Source organism: Choloepus didactylus, chromosome X, assembly GCF_015220235.1.
Source record: "Choloepus didactylus isolate mChoDid1 chromosome X, mChoDid1.pri, whole genome shotgun sequence".
NCBI classification, from domain to species: domain Eukaryota; kingdom Metazoa; phylum Chordata; class Mammalia; order Pilosa; family Megalonychidae; genus Choloepus; species Choloepus didactylus.
In genome coordinates, this window is record NC_051334.1 from 172,295,402 (window position 1) to 172,310,944 (window position 15,543).

Consider the following 15,543-nt stretch of genomic DNA (forward strand, 5'->3'; position numbering starts at 1 on the left):
ATTGGTGCTTCGCATCATACCATACCATGATGGTCTCCATGGTATTTATATGGCACACGTGATTAAGACACCAGCAAAGTACACACACACACACACACACACACACACACACACACACAACTTTGATGAATGTATGCAGAACTTCACATACAGAAAAAAAAAATGCAGCATTAATTTTTAGTTTCTGGAAAAAAATGGTGAACCCAAATTTAACAAATCCAGACCATGGCATCTTCTATGGGCCTGGCTGCTTCAAAATGTCAAGGCATGAAAGATTGTTCCAGAACAAAGGAGGCTAAGGAGACCAAATGCAATGCACTTGGAACCTAGATTGAACAAAAAGCAGCTTCATTTAAAGGACGTTAATTATTAGGACAATTGGTGAAATCTGAATATGAACTGAATGTTAGATAATACTGTATTGAGGTCAATTCTTGGTTGCAAGAATGGCATTGTGATTAGCTAGGGAAACATCTTTTTTTCTTATGAAATAGATGCTAAGGAATATAGGGGTGAAGTGTCAGAATGTCTGAGTGGGATGATATGCCCATTTGTGGCCAAATCTTTCCTTTTTTTTTCCAAAATAAGCTGGCTATCTGGATTTTAATGTGACATCTCTTATTTTTTTAAAAATGATAACATCAAAACTTTTGAAAAACATGCTGTAGGGCAAATAAAGTTATCCAATATCTAGTCAGTTTTCAAATTTGCTGATTGTCTCATTTTTTTATGCCTCAATAAAAATCCAAACACAGTCCAAAAATTGCAATTGATTGGTATGTCTTTTGCTCTATAGCTTTCCCCCTCCTTCTCTCTAATGGCTTTGATAGATTATTGTGCAATTTGGCATTCATTCATTCAGCAGGTAAGTCATTGGTTAAACTTTCACTGACCACCTACTCTGCACCTGGCAGTGTGAGGACAAAGACAGGGCTTGGAAATTTCATTGATTCTAAGCTAATGATTCACATCAGGGCACCCTTAGACATTTTCCTGGGACTAGAACAGCTCCCTGAGCCCCCTATGAGACTGTCTGTACGTTTTTCAGAAAATCACTGGAATGGAAGGCTGCCAGCTTGGGGAGAGTGAGTCTATTATGGAGCCAAAACAGACTCAGAGCTGGGAAAGAACCCAGGCGGCAACTCTCCTCTCTTCCCCACATATGGAAAGCATGTGCTCCCCAATGAGCAGAAGAGAACTGGAATCCTGCTCACTTTTTTTTTCCTAGTTGGCTATTTTTTTTAAACCTCACCCCAGCAGGAAAAATAATCAGAAACCTCAGTTCATAATAGGTCTAGGGATTGTCACATTTTTTTCCATTAAAAGATGAAAAATTAAATTCACGTGATGGACATTCATCGAACTCAGCCAGACTAATGGATTTGCACGCAAACTGCCACCACCACAGCACTGTGCTGTTTTAAGCTTAGCAACCCATGTGATGGTTCTTCCACTCTGTCCTGATTTACCTGTCAAATTCATCCATCATGCACACAGTTGAGACAGCATTCTGCTTTTGCAATTCTACTCTCATTCCTGACTCTTGCCCTGCATCTGTTGCCTCTTGGTTGTGATGTGGGGCGGGGTGTGGGGAGGGGGAGGACGATGGATGCTTCGGTCTGGACAGTCTCTTGCCAAATCTACTCACATTTTCCTTCCCTTTCCCAAATCTGCTTTTTCCTTCCCTCCAAAGTTAGACTTACCTCTGGGTCCTGGTCATGTCTTGATTGGCTGATGGCAGCCTTCCCAGCTCTGCAATTCCTACTGAGCACAGCATCCCACACCCACCCTTGCAGCTGACCCTTCAGCACCTCTCTTCCCTTTGCACGGAGGACCGGGGTGATCTCGCTTTCTAATTTCAGCAGACTACTCTACCATCTCCTTTTAGGGAATCCTGGTCTTCTCTGGGGTGGCAGTGGGGGGCTGTGAATTTCGAAGGAGAGTAGGAAGAGGCTAGCACCACCACCACCACTGAGGGCATTTCCCGCCAAACTGCAAATTCAGACATACCTCCGCAAGGAAGGATGTAGCAGCGGTGGCAGTCTGCTTGGAGTAGTAGGGAAGTCTTGGCTACTTAATGGTAGATAGTAAGAGCCATCATCTGTTGAGGGCCTAACTCAGTGGCAGGCACAGTGCTAAAAGCTTTATGTAGATTATTTCATGTAATCCTCATCACAGTCTTATGAGATCACTTCTATTATTATCCTCCCATTTTGCAGATAAGCAAACAGGCACAAATAGGTTAACTAACCTGCCTAAGGAAGGCTGGGAAGTGGCACAGCCAGGGTTCAAGTCCACAAATATCTGATTCCAGAGCTCATACTTCTTCCCCTGGACCTCCCACCTTACCAGTTGAAGAGCCTTCGTCCACTCTTAGTTACTAACCCGTGACTTCTACTTCTTCACTGATCCAGTCCCCACACCCTGGCGACTAAACCTTCTCCAAAGATGTACTTTCTAATTGGTAAGGTCTTCCCACGACTACTTTTCCAAATCGATGTGTCAGCAGAGCTGCCTCTTAAGCCTTTAATAGACTTGACTCAAACTATTGAATAGGAAACCATTGAATATGGGTGTTTAATATAGTTCTTGCAATGGAGATAAATATGAATTCTCTCAAGTAGCCTTCCTTCTAGAACAGCTCAGCTGAACTCAGTAAAGGCCTAGTATTTGGGGCTGATTTCAAAAGGCATGTGTAATGGAAACCGTGCTGCATTTATCACAGTATTTCCTGCAACAAATATTTGTTGGATAAATGAGAGTACTAAAAGCCTGCACAGTGCTGAAGGAGGAAGAAACAAAAATGTTTTGGATGACCACTGGGGTGTTGAAAAGCTCTAAATTTAAAATTATTGAAGGGCAAGAGAATGCCCTCATTTCTTTTTCTTGACTTCTAATAAAGTAGAGCAAACATGGGCTGTGCCTTCTCATTCTAAATACAGGCCTGAAATATAAGGGAAGCATCACAGGATGCCAGAAAAGCATAAAATAGCAAGGAATGCCCTTTAAAAACACTTTGGAATTCCTAATAAAGCTAAAAATTGGTAAAAACCAGATGGGAGAAAATGAGAAAAAAAAAAAAGAGGAGTCAGGACAGTTTGTTAAAACACAGATTGCTAGGCCCCATCCCCAGAGTTTCTGATTCTAAAGTCTGGGGCAGGGCTTGAGATGTTGCACGTCTAACTAGTTCCCGGGTGATACTGATATTACTGATTCAGGGACAGACTTTGGGAATCACTGCCATATATTTCATATATTCATTTGTTCTCAGCCCTTCTTCATTCAACAAACGTATGTTCAATATGAGGGGCTACGTTAGGTGCTGAGGATACAGAGATGAATAAGACTTAGGCCTTGCAAACAAGGAGCTCGCCCCGTCTAGTTGGAAACACAAAACATGATAAACCCTGTGATACAGTAGGCGCTAGATGCTGTGGGAGCCCAGATGGAAACTTCTGTTAGGAATTTTCTGTTAGGATGGGGGGGGGTGGGATTCTGAGAAGGCTTACTGGAGTAAGAATCATCAAAACAGAGATAGACAGGATGATGGCAGTTAAACAGTTAGGAATGTATGGATCTGAATCTGGGTACAAAAGCATCAACAGTGGAATCTGGAAGTAGGTACCTCATCCTGGGTTTCCTTACCCGTGGTTCTCAAAGGTGGACATAATAGTCTGGAGTGTTTGTTTAAAGAAAAAAATATTTTGCTTAAAGAAATGAAGATTTTGCCAGAGGAGCCTCAAATAATTGATTCGTATAATTCATCCCTTAACGTTCAATGGAGAGGAGGCTGTAGTGAGATGGGCAGGTTCTTGCATTGCTGGTGGGAGTATAACTGATACATTATTTCTGGAAAGCAATTTGACAGCATGCAAAAAGAGCCTAAAAAATGTTCATGCCCATTTGATCCAGTGATCCTACTTCTAGAATTTCTCCTACAGGAATAATCAGAATTATAGACAAAACGTTTGTTGAAACACTTAATGATTATGCAAAATTGGAAACAACCAAAATGTACAACAGTTGGAGTACAGTTAAATAATTTACAAATCATCCAACTGATGGAATACTACACACCTGCTAAAATAACTAGGATGATATTAGGTGAAAAAAAGCAGATTATAAAATTACATTTGTATTATGACTACGATTATTTGATCATGTACATTAGAAAAATGAAAGGGCGTAAACTAAAATGTTATCAGTGTCTTCCATGATTGTAGAAGAATGTGTTATTATTTCCATGTTGTCTACAATGAACTACTATTTTTATAATTGGAGGGAGGAATGTTTTCATTTTGATTTAAAGAATCAGGGACTGTTATAAATTCACTAACAATTATAAGAGCTAAAACTCTCAGCAAGGCTTATAACAATGAGTTAGCCCACATCAATGTTATCATTTGTAGAACATACCCTCCCCGAAAGAAGTGAACTAAATAATGTCTAGTACAATGTCAATTACAGCTGAGTGCTTAATATCATTATGCATTCATGATGATAAATATTAGAAATTATAATACGGATCTAGTGTTGTTTGCATCCTGGATACTAAGGGCAGGCAAATGCTTTGTCCGCAGGTACATTGAAAGCCAAGGTATCATCATGGCATTACCTGTGAGAATCACAAAAGGCAGATGCATCACACACAGGGATGCCTGATGGCATTTCCTACCACAATTTCCTGGAAGAGTCTGATACAACACACTATATATACGGTTCTCCTCTTTTCCCCACACAGGACAATGCAGGCACATACATAACTACATTTAAAATAGCTACTCAAATGAACAAGGGGAAAGTAAAGATAACCTGATCACTCACAGGAAATGAAATGCAGAAAACTTTGTAGGAAGCTTTGATCAGACATCTGTGCTTGCTGTGCCAGGTATTGAGTAGCAGTAGATCGTGTCCCCTCGCCCACTCCTAAAGGACCACACTCAGCTCTGAGTTTATCATGCTGCAATCTCAGATGCCTCCATGGTAGAGGGAATGGTTTGTAGCTTTGGGTACTGATTGAAATGTTTGGAAGTTGTGTGGATGGAAGGAATTTCCTCCATTTTAGGTGTTGCACTTAATCATCACATTCTATCTGGGCCTGTCCTGGTATTCTAAAAAGTCAGATCTTTAAGAGACTCAAGCTTTGAAACCATTTTCAATGGTTAAAAATCTGTTCTTAATCTGGCTCTTCTTGAGATTTCCCTTTGCAAAACTCAATTGTTTGTCAATAGACTTAAACAGTTGTGGAGTTGAAAGCCTGCACTGTAAACCTCATTGTTTCTTCATGGCCAGCTCACAGATCTATTTCGAGAATGTGTATTTTGACAGAAAAAAGGGCCCGAGAGGACAAAGGGACCTATGTGCACACTTCCAGGCCATGCGGGTCTATTGGAATGCACACTTGGGCAGCCAAGGGCCAAAGTAGGTTTCACCAGTGGGTTCCCATCATCTCTGGGTGTAGCTAGAGTGAAGGATTCAGCACAACGGAAAAAAACTTCGGAGGGTCAGGTTCGTCCAACAGCCAGCCCCTTCAGGCCCCCAAGGAGAGTTTTCAGAGAAGACTTTTGGAGTAGATGGGGAGGAGAAGAGAAGAAGTACAGGTGGTCCCTGAGCCTATGGGCAAACAGATCATATTTCTCATGAAAGACACATACCCTTGAATTTGCTTTTCTTTAGCTTCCAGGTATTAGGACAGATCACAGAACGTTAGACCTAGGAAGGACATTCAAGGCCACATAAATTTAGTCCTCTCATTCTCCCCCGAGGCTCAGTCAGGGGTGTTGACTCAAGTTCCCAGAGCTGGAACTTAGGTCTCCTGACCTGTTATCTCATGCTCTTTGCTCTACACACGAGTAAAAGGCTGTCCAAACAATCTTTGGAAGGAAGAAAATGAGAATTGCTGATGCAGTACTGGGTTCTGTAATCCAGTTGGAATTGAACCTCTACCCTCCCAATGAAACTTAAAAGGAGATGGGAGGAAAATAAATGGAGATGCTAAGTTCTGCAAGGCACAGTTAGAGGATTCCTTAGCTGCCGTTGTTTTTGTGAACATTCCTATTATTTGGCCCCTATCTGCTGCTCCAGCCTCATCTCCCATCGTTTCCTCCACCAGCTAAACCAGGTTCCCCTGCCTCTTGATCTTTCCTCTTCCCCCACCTCATAGAGGCGTGATGCAAATTCAAGACAGTCTGACTCCAGAGCTCTAGAGCTTTCTCCATCAGTATGAGGAGCCAGAGCAACAGAGGATCCCTAACACCATTGCCTGGTACTCCATGTGCCAAGGGCTAAATGAGCAGTGAAATCTAATTGTCAGTTGAATTAGGTCATGCTGGTGGGAAAAGAGTAGATGGCCAAGCACTAGCCTAGCCTGGGAGGTTTCATGGAAGAGCTGGCTCTTACAATTGGGCTATTTATTGGATGGAGAGTTCTTTGAGGGCAGATTCTGTCTCATATGTGTCATTCTCAGGGTCAGCACAGAGCTCTGAAGGGAGTGCGTGTTCAGTAAGTTTTTGTTGCTGATGATGACATTTATTATTATGCTTGAGGATAATGAATTCAACAGAAACATTCCCAGGAAGAGCTGTTCAGTGTTTGGGTGACTCTAACCAGTTCTCTCTCATTTTACTTTTTCTGTGTGTGGATGCCAAATTCTGATTTCTTCTGGATGTGTGTGTATACTGGGATACTACAGATGAGGTTGATTTAAGAAGGAGGGTGTGAGAAATAAAGCATTGACTTCAATTTTGTTTCTGTAGAAATATTTGGATAGCCTGCTTGGTGGTGTTTCTATGATTAAAACGACCTGGTGCATGTACCTGACAGGAACGTGGACCACAGTATGGCTGGCATATGCTTGTTCCCATTTCCATATGTTTTGTTTATATCTTAATCCACAGCCTTCTGGGAAATAGCTGGGTACGCCAGCACTTTGGGGACTTGTCAGCTGGTCTCATGCTATTTTCTTAGCCTATGGTATTCACACATCCTCCATTATGAGCTGGAATTTGGCCTTGGGCCTGTGGCATTGCCATAGGACTGACGGCAGGGGAAAGGCACTTCAAAATGTGAAATGACTTCGTTCACATGTGAGTCAGTGATGTGCTTGATCTGTTTATAGAAGGAGGAGATGACATTTGAATAAAATTGGTTCAGAGAGAAATACTGTCATTATATAAGCATTCAAAATGTAGCAAGAGACTGGTTAGATGAGTGAGAGATGGGCTAACCTGTAAAGCCCCAAGATGTGTGGTGAAAAGAGCATGGGTTTGGGAGCTCAGTACTTCTGGGCCCGGCTCCCTGTTCTGCTGTGTAGGGACTGTGCCCCCCTTGAGCCTCAGTTTCCTCATCTGTAAAATGAGGATAATAATGTTTGCTTAAAACTGTTTTATTGATACTCAAATTAGTTGATAGAAAGGATCAGGAATAGTGCCCAATATACAGTATGAGCTCAATACAAAATGGTTATTAGTCATAATAGCAGCTGATGTTTTGGAGGCCCTTACTATATGCACTTAGTTAAGCACCTTATTCACATCTTCTCACCTATTCTTGACAATAATACTATGAGGTTGGGAGAATTATCCTCTGAAATGCCCAATACTATGGTCATACTGCACAGCTGAAATCAGAATCAATAATTCTATGCTTCCTAATCCTGCCCAACCTCAAAAGTTACAGGAAAGTCTTTTCTCCCTTATTGCTCCCTGACATCTTCCCCTTAAACATCTTCATTTTTGGACAGAGGGCTAGAGATAGTTCATTGAGTGATAAGAGAATAAAGACAGGAGGCAAAACGAACAAGCATTTTGCAACCCAAATGCTGGAGGAGGGGTTTGGAGTCAGAGACAAGAGATCAATTTTGCATATGAAGAATAATAATAATTGTGTGTAACTGATACAGAAGCTTGTTTCAGGGCGGGGCCAGGGGTGGGGGACGGAATAAACACAGGAGATATTCATATACTTGAAATTGTTTTAAACCAGAATACTGGAGCTTCACAGAATGTCAGTACCCTTTGTGTTCCTGCCCCTCCCCTTCCTTCCTCCACTTCCCTCAGCTGTTGGGGAGGAGAAGGCCTGTTTCAGAAGGGGACAAAGTAGAGACTATTTGTCCATGTTCTCATGGGGAAGCCAGTAGGAGCAAACAAATCTAGTCTAAACAGATGGATTGCCTCCACTAGGATGCTTGAGTTCTTCCCTCGTTTCTTAAGAATGGAAGCGGCATTATTGGAAGACAGATCTTGCAAGAAGAAAAAAACTCTCAAAAGTAAGGCAAAAGCCTCAGCAGTTTATGGCTAAGGAAGACACATTGGCCTTGAAGAACAGTGGGTTTAGAAGCCACGCGCTTCACCCTCCTACGTACTTTGGTAGGGGGAAGTGCCTCCTAGGTAATCAGGTTATTTTAATCCTTATCAAACACTAGTTTTCCTTTGGCCTTGGGGATGCCACAGCATAGAATTTCAACAGTTTTCACTTAAACTATCTGAGAAAGAGTCTAAATTCTTAATGAGTTAGGTTTCTTGCTCTCTATGCCCAATCTCTCTGGTCGCTGAAATTTATGGAAATACGAATGACAATAATATAATATTTTGAATTGTGAATTGCTTGAAAATGGGAAAGTCTGTTATATTTTTCTCTGGTGGCATTTTGTACCATATTTTTCAAAACAACATGTGGTAGGGATTCTGAGCAGGGACTCTCAGGGGCACCAGAGACAGAAAAACTACAATTATGACTCATTTGATGGCTCCAAGACAGAATTTTTAGATCTCGAAATTTAAAATTTAGTCCGCTTCCTCTGCATTTTACAAGAGAAGTGACTTAGATGGAGTGACTTGTCTCAGGTCACACAGCTAGTAAACAGCAAAACCATTTTGTTCCAAAGTCCCATTTTCAAAATACTGCTATACACAATCCCAATTATAATCCCATCTTTTACAAGATAAGTTGTTATGAGGATTACTGTACATGCATGTGTAGTAGCTAAACAAAACTAAATTAAAATGTTCTATTTCACTATAAATTTTCTTTCCCTTTTTAAATGTCCACATATATTCTGGGTTTGCATAGTTGTAATGTTTGTGTTGGTACCATGTTGAGATCTGCTTCTTTTTTTTCACTTAACACAGCCCGCATACTTTCCATTTTATTGGTTAAATAGCATTCCATCCAATTGATAGACTCTACTTTTTTTTTTTAGATAATCTACCATTATTGAACATTTGGATTGTTTCATGATTATAAATAGTGCTTCTTGGAATAACTGTACATGGCTTCTCATCCTCCTGCCCCCTGCTCCTTTGGGGATTGTTTCTTTGGGGTATCTTCTCAGATTACTCCCCAGAGAAATGTACTATTTGTGTGTCACCAGTGATGGGGAGACTATATTATTTAAAACAAACAAACAAACAAACTAGTTGAACTTTTCTCTCTATTGGGTGCAGAAAAGGAACTTTCTTCCCCACCCCTAGTCACCCCACCCCTCTACCCTCAGCTGTGTTAGTGCTTTCCTGGCCTTTTTCTAACTTCCCCCTTGGAGCAGAAGTGACCATGCTACTCCAGAACCTGATGAACATTTTCTGTATCAGTACTAGGCACAATCTAACAAAAGAAACACATGGGAGTGTGACTATCCAAGGCACTTCACTTTGGATCATGGACAAAAAGCTGATTAAAAAAAGCTGCCTCTTTAGAAAAAAAGTCCAAGTGTGGGTCTATGTATTTGAATATTCAGCTCCCTGGATTGGGCTGCTAGTTCAGACTTCTGTCACTTACAGATTGTCAATGATTTACTAGTGATAAGTAACATTTTTGAGTGTTAAGGCCCTTGGCTTCCACACATTATCTCATTTAATCCTCACAACAACCCTTGGAGCCAACACTATTATTATCCCCATTTTACAGCTGAGGAAACTGAGGCTTAGAAAGATTAATTAACTTGCCCAAAGTCACACAGCTAGGAAGTGCCAGAGCTGTGATATGAATTCAGCTCTCTCTGTTTTGAAAGCCTTAGTGTTTAATCTTGTTCTGCCTCTCATACTCTGCTCATTTATAAAACGGGAGTAATCTTACCAGCTGTACTGACTCCACGGTGCTCTTTCAAGGATCAAATGAGATAAAAATCACAAAACATAGGCATTTTGAAAAGGTAAGGCATTATCATCATGTGGATTTAATTTTGCTGTCGTGATTCTCTAGGACCCCACCAGCCACAGAATCTGGCCTAGTCTTAAGCTCTCTGGAGAGACTCAGTTGTTTCTGTCCTGAGAATAATTTCTGAGAAGTGGGTCCCTGTTTATTGTCACACTCTGGTATCTACAAACACAGCACTCCCCCACCATCGAGCTCTAAGGAGAAAAAGTTGAGACCCACCTGTGTTGATGCTATGGTGCATGATGGTCCTGTGCATTATTTGGAGGAAGTCAGATGAATTTTAGACTTGGTGTGCAATTCTAGCCCAACTCTTCTACCTCAGGTCTTTGTAGATAGGTGAAAAGGAGCCGGGAGGAGTAACTGAAGGAGCCGCTGCCTCTCTCACTTCCTCTCCTACGCCTGAAACCTAGAGTTAGATGCATATCACCTTGATATTAGAACCAGAGACTATTAGCATTGAAAAAGACCTTAGTTATCCTCTCATTTGATGCTGATCCCCCCTTCCTATTATTTCCTAAATATAGCTTTATTGTTCTTGTTAAAAAGGCATGCACTGTCCTATGTAGGGAAAAGAGACAGAACACTGTATAGGTGGTATGTTGTCTCGAAATCTGTTATGGGAAATTATGGCACAAAACGCCAACAGGTATTCCTGTTTGTGACACCCCTCCCTGTGTGTGTTTGACACTCTCCCTGTCCTTTACATGTATGGTCTCATCAAATTCTCTTAAAACCCTATGGGATACCATCATTTATCCCCATATTACAGATGAGGAACTAGAGGCCCCAGAGAGGTTAACTAATCTACCCAAGAGTACAAAGTTACTAAATGACAAAGCCCAGATGTTGCTCTGGACCATTAAGTTAAAGTATTGAGCACACTCACCTTCCAAAAGAAGAAAAGGGGAAGAGATTGGGACTGAGAGAGTTAAAATACTTGAGTTTTAGTTCCAACTCTGCCATTAACTACCTGTGTCACCTTGGGAATGTCACTCTAGTTCGGTTTCATTCTCTGTAAATCAAAGGGCCATACTCCATTAATGCTATGGTTCTTCCCAGGCTTTGCATTCTGTGCCTTTTTCTGAAATCTGTACAACTATTTGTGATTACTTGTGTTCATAATTAAACCTAGTTAACTGTTCAGAAAAATAAAAGTAGAAAGTATCGAGATGCCCCCAAATCAAGCATTTAGAAAATAGAGATCATCATAAAAATGACAACAGAAAGGACACTTTCTAGTTGGCAAAGCTAAGTGTTGCTGCCACCTAGTGAATAAAAGAAGCATGGCTTCCATGCAAGGAGACAGAGTGAAAAAAACACCAGAAATCATTCAGTTGACCAGGTAATTCATGGGATTTCTCTATGTTAAATATTACAAGGTTGGCTTCAGTATTAGCAAGCCCAGTATTTGGGGAAAGAGCAACTCCGGGCAATGTTAGCAAGTAGACATGATCTGCCTTTGGCCTCCACCAATCACGCTTATACCGTGTTCTTTCCCCACTACTGGTTCTCTCCCTCTCCCAGTTGGAATTCCAGAATTCTAGAAGGTCTGAGAAGAAAGGGACTATCCTTAAGAGAATTTCTAGGCCAACCCACAGCATGGCACAGAGGAAAAGTGATTTGACCAAGGTCATACAGGTAGTTAATGTAGGTGAGGATGACAGTTGACTATTCCCAGGGCTCTGAAACTTGGTCTCATAAAATCGACTCAGAATGGATGAGATTAGATAGTCGCAAAATCACCTTCTGAAGAGAATACAGCTCTCGGGGCTGGAGCAAGATTAGGAGACCTAATGAATGATATTAACATATTTAAAGGATGTCCCCGTTTTTTTCTGGGGGAGGAATAGGTGGTCTGGCTGGAAAGGTGGAGAAGCTGAAGCTGAGGTGAACTCCAGTCACTAGAAGGTGCTCTCGGCTGTGAGGAAGATCTTACACCTCATGAGATCTGCAGACTTGGGGGCCTTTACACTCACCAGCAAAGCTTATTGTGGGGATAACTTGAATCTGCCGTAATGTATTTTCGAATAGCGAAAACCTCGAAACCTTAACTATTATGCTAAATTACTTTCAACAAATGCATAGCCCTTATAGGTGATGATCCACTCCCTCTTGTAATGATTCTTTCTAGTCAACAACCTTAGCAAAAACCACAACATTAATAATAATGGCTGAGAGCACCAAGGAGATACCGAGTCAGATACTTTGCATTCACTCATTTACATATGGCCATAGCCTGATGAGGTAATAATTATGAGACCCATTTTACAGCTGAGTAAGCTGAGGCTCAGAGAGTAGAGTTAATCAAAGTCACACAGCATCCCCTGACTAGATCAGCTCTTACTCACTGCCTTATGCCACCTCCAGGTGTCTGTGTACACTCTGGCAAGTGGACATGTGTATTCCTCTTGCCCCTCCATAGCTCTTGTTGTCAATGAACACATGGGAAGTAATACAGCCTCTCCTCAGGGAACGGATCAGCTTGGTAAGCTAGTTGCCTGTAGGGGGAGAGGTTACCTCGGGAAAATATTTTCTCTAATCTATAAAAATTGTTTGTTGGGCTGGACAGATGGGGAGAGAGACTGTAGATGGGTAGGTGACTCAATTATGGGGAAGAATTTTGACTACCTGTTGTTTCAAATTATCGGCACGATTGCTTCTCTCTATTAACATGAACAATTAAGAAATGACTGTGTCCTTAAGTGATTCAAACCCTCCTCTGTCACAAAACACAAAATCCTCTTCCATAATAAACAAACACACACAGGATTTATTCATTGAGAGGAATGGACTTGCTTCTCGTGCTTCTTGTTAATTCATCTCCCTTCTGCCATTAAATTATTGATTAGGGGAAGACGTTCTTTAAACAAAAATCGATCAATCTAACCATCTATCTATGTAATAAGAACACGATATGTAACGCAGTGATTTTACCATTGCCCCCACACCTCACCCCTCTTTTTTTTATTGGTTCCATAGGATAAGGATACATGCTAAGGCTTATATAACATATTTTATGTTGTCGCTACAGTTTTTTTTAAGGCAGAGAATGATAAATAAGGGCATTTACAAAATGTGAACAGGAATAGTTGAACACAGCTAAGAATGCTGTTAAAAAGAGGAAGTGAGTTGAGGAGTAAAGGAAGCTTTGTATTCAGAGAGTCATAGAAAAAGAAAAAGCCTATTTGGAAAAAACAACAACAACAACAAAAAAATCAAGACCTGCGTCATGCCTAGACTCCATGTACTAAGTCTGGACACCTCAGGCAGAATTTTTAGCTGTTCCCTGAAATAACCCTGAGGTGCAATTGGACCACAAACCTCCAGTGGTTAAGATTGTGTCTTATTTATCATCAGTTTTTCCCATACTGTCTACCTTAGTGCTTGGCATGTCTTAGGGACTTGACAAATATTTGGTGAGTCAAAATGAACTTTGTAATCAGGTACCAGCCTTCAAGAATCAAGTTTTATTGTTGTTGTTTCTTAAACAGCAAAAGAAATGAGAAACAATGGCAAATGTGAAGGGAAGATTGTAAAGATAGTATATGTTCTCATCTCACGTTATATGAATTATAACTGTAATAATGCAGCCAGCAGCACATTTGGGGAGTTTTTCAGTGATTTGTTACAGCTGCCCTATAGTTTAGATTTATGGTAGAACTTACTTTAAAACAACTTTTTAATTAAAAAAAAAAGCAGTGTGTGTGTAAAGTGTGTATGTGTATGTGTGAAAAAATAAAACTGTGGTCAAGTATGCATGTGTATTTGTGAAAAAATAAAAGTGTGTGTAGAGTGTGTGTATGTGTGAAAAAATAAAATATTGTGTGTGTGTCTGTAAAGTGTGTATGTGTGTGTGTGTGCATGTAAATCAGAGAAAATAGTACCGGAATGAATTTTTAGGATCAGGGCAAGCCTTACTATCAGAAGTCTATGGTCACTTATGTGGTGTGTATGCGGGATGTTCCCAAAGATACTCCCTTTTCCCCTAGCTCTCCATGCTTTTCTTCTCAAGCATGACACTGATAAAGAAAATTCTGGGGGTAGAGGTCTTGTCTCTAGAAGTTCTCTGTTAAAATCATTTATCTGGGAAGAAGGGGGTAAGAAACCAACTGAAATCTTGAGAGGGAGCATAATGCTGACAAAAAAGCACATGAAAAGATGCTCAACATCATTAGTCATTAAGGAAATACAAATGAAAACCACAGTGAGATACCACTGCACACCTATTAGGATGGCTAAGACAAAACAAAACCAAAATGAAAATAGATAATATCAAATGCTGGCAAGGATGCTGAGCTTTTGGAACACATATGTTGCTGGTAAGATGAGAACTCTTCAAGGAAATTAGGATGAATATGCATTATAATTTGGTCTCATCATCTTGCCAAAAGCTAAAATAAAGTATTATGATAAGCAGACCCTGATAGCAGCAGTGGCTAAAAACAGTAGTGACCACATGTTATGTGGTGACTAAATAAATCATTTCAGAGTAAAATGAAGAACCCTGGAGAAAGACTTCAGCTCATGATCTCAGCCAGAAGCCTGGCCCAAAGAGAAGAGTTTATTGGGCAATATTTTTTAAAATTCATTTTTATTGAGATATATTCACATATCATGTAGTCATACAAAACAAAGCATACATTCAATTGTTTACAGTACCATTATATAGTTGTACGTTCATCACCAAAATCAATTTTTGACATTTTTATTACCACACACACAAAAATAATAAGAATAAAAATTAAAGTGAAGAAGAACAATTAAAGTAAAAAAGAACACTGGGTGCTTTTTTTTTTTTTGCCCCCATTTTTCTACTCATCCATCCATACACTGGACAAAAAGGGGAGTGTGATCCACATGGCTTTCCCAATCACATTGTCACCCCTCATAAGCTACATTTTTATACAATTGTCTTCAAGATTCAAGGGTTCTGGGTTGTAGTTTGATAGTTTCAGGTATTTACTGCTAGCTACTCCAATTCATTAGAACCTAAAAAGTGTTGTCTATATTATGCGTAAGAGTGCCCACCAGAGTGACCTCTCGGCTCCTTTTGGAATCTCTCTGTCACTGAAGCTTATTTCATTTCCTTTCACTTCTCCCTTTTGGTCAAGAAGTTGTTCTCCATCCCATGATGCCAGGTCTCGATTCCTCCCCGGGAGTCATATTCCATGTTGCCAGGGAGATTTACACCCCTGGGTGTCAGATCCCACGTAGTGGGGAGGGCAGTGCTTTCTCCTGCCAAGTTGGCTTAGCTAGAGAGAGAGGGCCACATCTGAGCAACAAAGAGGCACTCAGGAGGAGACCTTCAGGCACAACTATAGACAGGCCTAGCCTCTCCCTTGCAGCAACAGTCTTCTCAAGGGCAAGTCCTGTGGTAGAGGGCTCAGTATT